This window comes from Nymphaea colorata, chromosome 1 (assembly GCF_008831285.2).
Source record: "Nymphaea colorata isolate Beijing-Zhang1983 chromosome 1, ASM883128v2, whole genome shotgun sequence".
In the NCBI taxonomy this organism is placed as follows: domain Eukaryota; kingdom Viridiplantae; phylum Streptophyta; class Magnoliopsida; order Nymphaeales; family Nymphaeaceae; genus Nymphaea; species Nymphaea colorata.
This window is the reverse complement of record NC_045138.2, coordinates 9,495,872-9,505,191: the sequence shown is the minus strand read 5'-3', so window position 1 is coordinate 9,505,191 and position 9,320 is coordinate 9,495,872. Positions and strand designations below refer to the sequence as shown.

Sequence of the window (9,320 nt, the reverse complement as noted above, 5' to 3'; positions counted from 1 at the left end):
GTCTTTATAATCATTGAACCACCCTAAGTTAATGCATACAGACAGTATTCCCGGATGTGATGATTGTGACACATAGGTAATGGGAAAACTTGAAAAATGTGCAAATTTAGTTGGCATTAATGTAACATGGCCTAAGATAGACTTCAAAATCGAGGAGAGGGATAAACATTGTATTAAACAATTTTTAAATTGAGAGAGGTAGTATGTAACCCTATATTTATGTGGTCATGGAAGAATCCTCTCAATTCTCAGTCATGATGCACATCACAAATAACATACATACTTGAATCATGAGGATACATATGTAGCCATAAGGGTAGGACAACATTTAAAAAATTGGAACACTTGGTCTAGTCATACAAAGACATGTCCCATTGAGACCACCATTTGTTGACATGTAAAATTTTCATTTTACACGTAAACCATATAAATGAGATAATTCACCTATACTCACCTCCATCTCTTGGATTCCCACATTTGAAAAGTCGGGGCGAGTATAGGTGAATTATCTCATTTATACAGTCTACTTACAAAATGAAAATTTTATATGTCAACAATTATTTACATTTTAAAATTCACCATTTGAGGATTAAGTTAATGATTTACTATCATATAACACATTTTAGTTGCCTTCATATAAAAAAATTGTTTCTTTTTAAGTAAATCAACGGCAGTTTCATTTGAGTTGGGATTTGATTGAAGCTTAAATACATGCCATTTGAATCTCCATGTTGTAGGTCGCATTCATAAAGCACAACATGCAAAGTCAAATTGACAAAACATGTTCTTAGACCACATCCATCATGCATTGCAAAGACATGAAAACAACAATTTACTTTAATTATGAATATTCAGCCATTACAAGTAGGCTTAGTTTCTTGAGGGGAAGGTTTGAATTCATTGAAACACCACGGAACAGAACGTGTTCTATTTAGGAAAGTCGATGCAAACGTCGGAAAAAAACAGTCAGAATATGCAGAACAAAAACAACAGGTATAAAAAGGCCGAGATGTTCCAATGCTTTCGGTGATTTACTACGGAACAGATCCTTGAGGGACATCTCGTTCTCCCCCCGCAGCCTCTTCCTCGACCTTGGGCTGCCCTCGTCCTTTCTCTTTCTCTCCTCCACCACTGTCTCTGTCTCGAGCTGCCCTAACCCTTTCTCTTTCTCTCATTCTCATTGTTGGGTTTTCACTTGCAGTTTTCAAGAAATAGTTCCTTTGAATGAGGGGAATGTCTTGGGTGTAGAGGATATAGACAATAAAGGCGATATCAAGGGAATCGAGAAGGAAACACCAGTCAGCCACGCTAAGGAAGGAAGCAACAATGGTATCGGTACAAAGGAAATATAAGGAAGGAAACATCAATCAACCATGATATTGAAGGAAGTAACGATGGCAACCGTTACAATGGCAATATGAAGAAGGAAACACCAGCCAGCCACAATGATGGAGGAAGTAACGATTACTAATGCAGTTCTCAAACAGAGAGGCGCAACAACTAAACAGGGAAATAACAACTGTAAATTAGATATTGTTTCCTCTTGTAAAGATTGACACAAATTCTGTAATTCAGAAAATAATGGTGTTTGTAATTCTATTATAAATAGAAGGAAGATCCAGGCCTGTCGATACTAATAATGATAGCTGCCTTTGTGGACGTAGGTGTGAGTTTATGCCGAACCATGTTAAATCAAGCATTCCTTTCTTGAATCTCTGTTTTTCTTTATGGTATTAGAGCATGACAACCATATGGCGTAGAGCAATTCTTCTTCAAGCGTAGTGTCTGTTTCAAGCAAATATCCTTACCCATACAACCTAAATGTTGCCAACTTCGTGTCAATCAAGCTCAATCAAAGTAAGTTTCTGCTATGGCAAACGCAGATGATGGGGCTCATTGAGAGCCAGAATATGATTGGTTTTCTAGATGGAGAATATCAGTCGCCTGCACAGTTCCTCACCGCCTTTTCTGGAAGTACAGTCACATAACTGAATCCTGACTATCTCGCCTGGTGAAAGTCAGATCGACTCCTTAGAGGATGGATCACTAGGACTCTTGCTGAGGAAATCTTGGGCATTATCATTGGGCAACAAGCTGCCATGAAGGTATGGACCATCCTAACTCAGCATTTTGCTAACAAATCAAAGGAATGAGAAATGTTTCTTAGGCAAAAACTTCAAATGCATAAGAAAGGGAACTCGTCCATTGATGAATATATTCGCAGCTTCAAGAAAATTTTCGATGAGCTCGCTGCCATTGGAAAGCCTATTGCAGACAAAACTAAAGTCTTTTGGCTTCTCACTGGCCTCCAAAAAAGATTATGAATCTTTCCGAACAACCATACTAACAACCATGTTGAAACCACCAGCACCCTCATATCTTGAGGTAGTTGCTCTTCTTCAAAATCATGAAACCATGAGGACGTTAGAAGTAGACCCCGCAGCACCCACATTGCATTTATCAGTCATCGTCAACCAAATCGAAGGTACATGGGAGGCAAAAATCAAAACTTCAACTCTAAAGGACGTGTTTTTTTGCAAGCTAGTCAAAGTGGTTCATGGAATTCAGACAACAAAAATAAAGACTGCAATCAGAACCAATCAGCTCAGGAAAAAGGTGTAATATGTCAAATATGCAGCAAAAGGAACCATACTGCTCTCAACTGCTGGCATAGGTTCAATCAAGTGTTTCAGTCACAAAAGGTCCCACAAGCTTTAGCCACTATGAAAGCACCTGATAGTCAATACCAACAATGGTTTCCTGACACCGGTGTGTCGGCTCATGTGACGTCTAACGTAGGTAATCTCTATTTTCTATCGAAATATTATGGGGCATATAAAATAATGGTTGGAAATGGAGAAAAATTAGATATTGCTCATATAGAGCAGTCTACTATAGCAAATGGGCGACAAAAACTTGTTCTTGATAATGTTTTAGTCGTTCCCAAGATCAAGAAAAACCTTATCTCCGCCAGACATTTAACGTCTGACCTTCCTTATATTTTTGAACTTTCAACTAATGAATTTGCTGTGAAGGAAACGATGACCAACAAAGTGGTAATTACGGGGAAGAGGCATAAAAATCTCTATGCAGTCGAAAATAAGGGAGAAGGCAGCGACCGGATTCATGAAGTATATTTCTCTACAAGATTTCAAGCAGCGAATAAAGAAATATGGCACCAACATCTGGGCCATGTTCATCGTGAGGTAGTAAACATTCTTGCAATAACAAAAATGTGCTGCCTTCTTTTTTTACTAGTGGATGAACATTGTGACAATTTTCTTGACAAAGTGCACTGTCATCTATGGGGACCAACCCCAATTATTTCTGTTGCTAAATTCCGATTTTATGTTGTCTTTATTGATGAAGCCACCCGATTCACTTGGTTCTATCCCTTGCACTATAAATCAGAGTTATATCAAGTGTTTACGATTTTTCATAAATATGTTGAAAATCAGTTTGATAAGAAAATTAAGAAGATTCAAACAGTTGAAGGACGTGAATTCAATAGTCTTAAACTTACAACATATATGCAAGAAAATGGTATACATCATCACAAAGTTTATCCTAAGAAGTCACCCCAAAATGGAATGGCAGGACGAGAACCATTGTCGAACTTGGGTTGGCAATGATAGTTCAATGCAAATATACCAGCTCGGCACTCGGTTGAAACCTTTTCCACTGCAGTTTGGCTTATTAATAGAATGGCCACTCCAACGTTGAAGATGAAATCTCCTTTTGAATTGGTTTTTGGAAAAGTCCATCTTACTCTTGTTTACGAACATTTGGGACTAGATGTTTTCCATATCTAAAAGATTACACTCTCAACAAACTTGAGCCGAGATCTTTACCATGCGTATTTTTGGGATATAGTAATACACATAAGGGATACAAGTGTGTATACCCACATACAAGAAAAGTATATATATCCCGACATGTTGTCTTTGATGAAAGTATCTTCCCTTATAAATAGCATGGAGCACTATTTTCTTCTACATCAACCTGCAAAACCAGAGCGACATACAGTGATTGGATGACATTAGATCATTGTCCAGATCTTTCTCAAGATGATAACAAAGATGATTCATACCAAGTGATCAATCATCATCATCTCTTGCACGATGACTCATTAGACAATGTTTCAGCACAAGAGACAAATGGTAAAGATTACAATATTTCAGCACAAGAGACACATGGTAGAGATGAAAATGATATGCTTTCACCAGACAATGAGGTACAAGTCAACAGCCTGAAGAAAGACGGTCAATCCAAGAAAGCTCAAATATTCACTCCATGGTAACTCGGGCTAAGGCTGGTATCTTAAAACCAAATCCTAAGTATTTTTTGGCATTAACGATACCATTTGAACCTAAAACTGTTAAGCATGCTTTTAAGGATCCAAGTTGGGTTGCTGCCATGAATGAAGAGTGATGTTCTTTGGAACAATGCCACACTTGGATGTTGGTTCCATGCCGACCAAGTATGAATGTTGTTTCAACTCGTTGCGTCTTTAAAACAACACCCAAGAGCGATGGAACGGTTGAGCGACTCAAAGCTAGACTTGTGGCTCGTGCGTTCAACCAACTGCCTTGCGTTGATTTTCTAGAAACTTTCTCCCTTGTTATAAAACCAACAACTATTAGAATTGTGCCTCTCCCTCACAATTGGGATATTCGACAAATGGATGTAAAAAACGCCTTTTTTACTTGGTGATTTGGATCAAACTATGTTTATTGAACAACCACCAGGATTTATTGATGACCAAAACCAAGTTATGTATGCCAGTTACATAAAGATCTCTATGGCTTACATCAAGCTCCAAGAGCATGGTACGATCGATTTGGCACTTATCTTCTATCAAAAGGCTTCTCATCCAACATCTCTGATCCCTCATTATTCATCTATAAAGAAAGACATGGTATCATACTTCTACTATTGTATGTCAATAATATAATCTTAACTAGCAGCAATCATATGCTTCTTCAAGAATTCATTCGGGATATTAGCAAAGAGTTCTCTATGAAGGATGGGTTATCTTCATCACTTTCTTGGAATAGAGGTCATTAAATTTTCAAGTGGGCTCTTTCTAAATCAAAAGTGATATGTCTATAGCCTACTAGAAAGAGCTACAATGACATTGTGCAAACCAGCCATTACTCCCTTGATTCAAAATTACAAAAATCCGATTGATGACACACCTTTTTGAGATCCAACACTTTTTTTGAGCTTAGTCGGAGGACTACAATACCTCATTTTCACATGACCTGACATTTCTTTTGCTATCAACTTCATTAGTCAATACATGCAAACGCCCATGGTCAGTCACGTCCAACTAGTTAAAAGACTCATTCAATACGTTAGTGGCTCCATTGATATCAGATGTCATTTATATCCTCAAGAGCAACTCCAACATCATGCCTTCTCTGACTCCGACTGGGCTGGTTGTCAAGCAACACATCGTTCAACTACTGGTTTTGTTACGTTTCTTGGCACTAATCCTATCTCATGGACAACAAAGAAGCAACCCACAGTGGCCCGATCTACCACCGAGGCTGAGTACCGATCAATAGCATCCGCTGCTGCTGAATTAACTTGGATTACATATATCCTTAAAGACATCACTTTATCTCCCAGCGCCACCAGTTCTCTATTGCGACAACCTGTCCACACTTTAAGTGTCTATCAAACCGGTTTTTCATTATCACATGAAGCATGTTGAATTAGATTATCTCTAAGGGAAAAGGTTGTGCTCGGCCTTCTTACAACTCAATTTGTCCCATCAACCCAACATGTGGCCGACATTTTTACCAAAGCTCTCTCCCAGACCACCTTCAAATTTTTAAGAGGTAAACTAGTGCTTTCCATATTGCTGCCTAGTTTGAGGGAAGCTAAAGACAGTAAAGGCGATATCAAGGGAATAGAGAAGGAAACACCAGCCAGCCACACTAAGGAAGGAAGTAACGATGGTAATCGTTACAAAGGCAATATGAGGAAGTCAGTCAACCATAATATTGAAGGAAGTAACAATGGCAATCATTACAATGGCAATATCAAGAAGGAAACACAAGCCAGCCACCATGATGGAGGAAGTAAAGATTGTGATCGTTACAAAGGCAGTAACGCAAACAACTGTAAATTAGATATTGTTTCCTCTTGTAAAGATCGATACAAATTTTGTAATTCAGGAAATAATGGTGCTTGTAATTCTATTATAAATAGAAGGAAGATCTAGGCCTATCAATACTAATAATGATAGTTGCCTTTGTGGATGCAGGTATGAGTTTACACTGAACCACGTTAAATCATGCATTCCTTTCTTGAATCTCTGTTTTTCTTTAGAGGACAGTGGCCCTACTATCAAATGGTTATCACTGATATAGAAAACTCTAAACAATCTTCCTAGTTTGAGTGGAACTGGTGGCTACCAAATGCCTTCACCTATACCTGATCCCATTACGGAATTAGACTTTGATTTTGAAGGCTCAACAAGGCAAAAGACTTCGTCTTTCTTTAATCGACGGTCTCTCCAGTCCCTTAGTCGAAGTTTGAGGATGGGTAATGACATTTCCATGGGTCAACTGAGGCTTGAACACAAATTCAGTGTATGTGACAGAGTTATGTTTGGAAACATGCCGAATGATTATGATGGTACATTTCGTTCAGGTTCTTCGGACGATGAAAATGCTGGTTGTAATTCTCCAAGTGCCATGTATTTTTTCACCATTGCCTTATGGTGTGCCCCCTTCCATGGGGGAGGACAGATATAGATCAACAGGCCATTCTTGATACTGTTTGGTAGCTAGCAAGCAAATGGTTGGCATATTTCTCACAGTTTGGGTGAGGAGTGATATAAGGGATGATGTTAAGAACCTGAAGGTCTCCTGCGTGGGAAAAGATTAATGGGTTACCTTGGAAACAAGGTAAGATCTTTTGCTACTCCCAATTAGTTAATTTTGAAAGTTTTGTTTGCCTATAGAGTTGCTTTTAATCCAAAAACCTTTTCTCTTGAACTATTATGGAGGTTTCAAGGTTACATTTCAATTAGCATGTTGGTGCAGAAAACAAGCTTTTGCTTCGTCTGTAGTCACTTAACATTGGGGCAGAAAGAGGGCAATGTGCGAAGAAGGAACTCGGATATCATGGAGATATCTACTCAGGAATACTCGATTCCCTCCTGTCCATGGATTAGGTGACAACAACTCTCTTGAGACAATCCTTGACCATGAGTAAGTAACCGAGCGAGTAATAACTTTTGTCTCCAATTTTGGTGCTCTTGAACAGATGAACTGACATAACTTTTTGATTTTCTTCAAACAATTGAGATTCCAGCTTGAGTTTTCTCTATAATCTGCTGACTAAACCAATGCTATCTTTGTGTTTGATTTAGCTGGATTATTTGGCTTGGGGACTTGAATTATCGGATAGTTCTATCCTATTGTGGATCGTGTTATCAAATGTATTGAATTGCCGATATGAATTTTATATTGCTTTTATATAACATGTTCAAATAATAAGATATTCTTGTCATCATATAGCAGACAAAACAAATATAATAGACAATACTTATTATAGAAGACACGAACACCGGATAGAGCAGACAATTCTAACAGAACATAAACAAATACTAGACTGGACATACATAACAGACTATGGAAGACACAAACATTGGACAGAATAGATAGATCAAACATAACAGAAACAAATGCCAGACAAGGCGGACATAACGGACAGAACAGACATGTGAAACAAACGCCAGATAAGAGAAACATAGTGTTATATTCTTAAAAACGTCAAACAGTGGACAAGGAACATCATTGTTTATGAGAACATGACAATAGTGTAATAGTGTGATGGACAAAACATTCTATTTGTCCTATCCCAATTGACAACAATCAAACAACCTTTAAGAAAATATGGACCATAATAATGGGGTCTATGATTTGTAGTGCGGTAGGATGAAATATTTCTCCTGCACAACTGAAATATTGAGTTGTTATACGTTATGATGAAGATAGACAAGTTGATCATATTTTGAAAAACCTTGGAAACTATTGATGACTACAAAAATATGAGGGTTGCTTCGCATGCAATTCTGGTGGTTGCTGTTGCATTTGGGCTGCGAATGGTAAGAGAGAGAGAGAGAGATGACACCATTGTTGCAGGTGGCCAACGGTGGTTAAGGTCGTTAATGGGGGTTTGACATAGAGAGAGGAAAGGGCCAAGCTAGATTTTTTTTTTAATGGGATTAAACTATATTTTTTGAAATTTTATACTGAGCCCAACAATATTTGTATGGCATATTTTTCCCTTTCCTAAAATCTCACGAGAGCCATGCATGCTCCCCCTTGCTTCGGCCCTAGCTAGAAATAATAAAAATAAGGCAGTGAGGGCTTCAACGATAAGGAGCGCTAAACACAAGCCAGGTTCCAACTTACAAGCTCAAGTTGACCAGCTAGAGCTCGATTCGAGCTTAAAAAGCTTGAACCCGTCTCAGTTAAGATCGAGCTGAGATCTTAGCCAAGCCGGCTAGCTTGAGACAGTTGATGCCGACAAAGGGACTTGCAAGTCCTCATGTTTGTAAGGCACATGGAAAACCCACTTGAATTATCTTTCTTGTGTGAAAATATTGCAAAGCATATTACACATATTTTTATCATGACTCACAAGCTTAATCGAATTCAAACAAATCGAGCTCGCTTAGCTCGACGTCAACTCACTTATTTGACTGAGTTCATTTCTCCCTTCGAACTTGTTCGTTAAACAACTCGAGCTTGAGTCTAGTTTAATGAGCAAGTTCGAATCAAGCTGGAGCTTAAACACACTTAAAATATGAGAAGAGGAATTCACTCACCAGTTCAAATAAGTCGGACGGACTTATTTCAGCTAATTTTATATATGAACCATGATCTTGCATAAGTTACTAGCTGATAAAGGCATCTAATACGCAACCCAATACGCAACCCAAAAGAAGGTTTGCAACCAAGAGGTGTAGCACAGTTGGCTGGTTCAGTGGCCAGTTATTCAAATTTCGATAGTACAAAAGTCGGAATGGGGGTGGGAGAACGAAGTAGTCTAGGACGGCTCCCCCTCGTAAAACTGCAAAAGGAACAAAAAAAAAAAAAAAGGAGAACGTTACATGTTCAATCATGAACATGGCCCCTGAAGACAACCTCACATTATTTGAACGAGGACCGTGTAATCTTATGAAGAAACGTTTTCTCTGTGGCGATTCGTATCGGGTCTTACTCGGTTCGACCCAATATCGGACCCAATCCACGGAGACGGCTTATCCATCCGACGGTCACCATGGAAAGAGACGG

At 38.6% G+C, this 9,320-nt stretch overlaps 1 pseudogene; it reads left to right on the top strand.

Moving 5' to 3' along the window:
- The first annotated feature begins 973 nt into the window (after nt 1-973).
- LOC116256129 (type IV inositol polyphosphate 5-phosphatase 7-like) lies at nt 974-7,463 on the top strand (annotated as a pseudogene).
- Nucleotides 7,464-9,320: the final 1,857 nt, after the last annotated feature.